Source organism: Penaeus monodon, chromosome 15 (assembly GCF_015228065.2).
Source record: "Penaeus monodon isolate SGIC_2016 chromosome 15, NSTDA_Pmon_1, whole genome shotgun sequence".
Lineage (NCBI taxonomy): Eukaryota > Metazoa > Arthropoda > Malacostraca > Decapoda > Penaeidae > Penaeus > Penaeus monodon.
In genome coordinates this window covers 13,607,989-13,608,323 of record NC_051400.1, presented here as the reverse complement: position 1 = coordinate 13,608,323, position 335 = coordinate 13,607,989, and the positions used below count along the sequence as shown (strand labels likewise).

The window sequence follows — 335 nt, the reverse complement described above, 5'->3', positions numbered from 1 at the left end:
TAAAACATTGAGAAATAAAAAAACACACAGAAAGAGAACAAGATAAAAAACGTAAAAACCTTCTTTAAGAATACACATTTCTGTCACAATTTGTTAAAAGAAAACGAATTTCCTATCGCAAGCATTTTCTACAAGGGTTTGCGGAGGTGAGAAAGTATATATCTTTGTCGTGGATCTATCAAAAAGTTATTTACTGGTTTCTAGGCCATGAGTAACTTACAACTGAATAAATGAATAGATAAACAGATAAAGGAAAATAACGAAGCATATATATCCCAGAGAAGAAAAGAAAAATGTATAAAAAAAATAGAATGAATGATGAAAAGATAATAATA

General features: G+C 28.1%; 1 protein-coding gene across 1 annotated transcript in view; it reads left to right on the top strand.

The window, feature by feature from the left end:
- LOC119581756 (endothelin-converting enzyme 2-like) overlaps positions 1–335 on the top strand; it is a 106,974-nt gene that overhangs the window by 99,654 nt on the left and 6,985 nt on the right. The gene's annotated exons all lie outside the window — the stretch shown is intronic.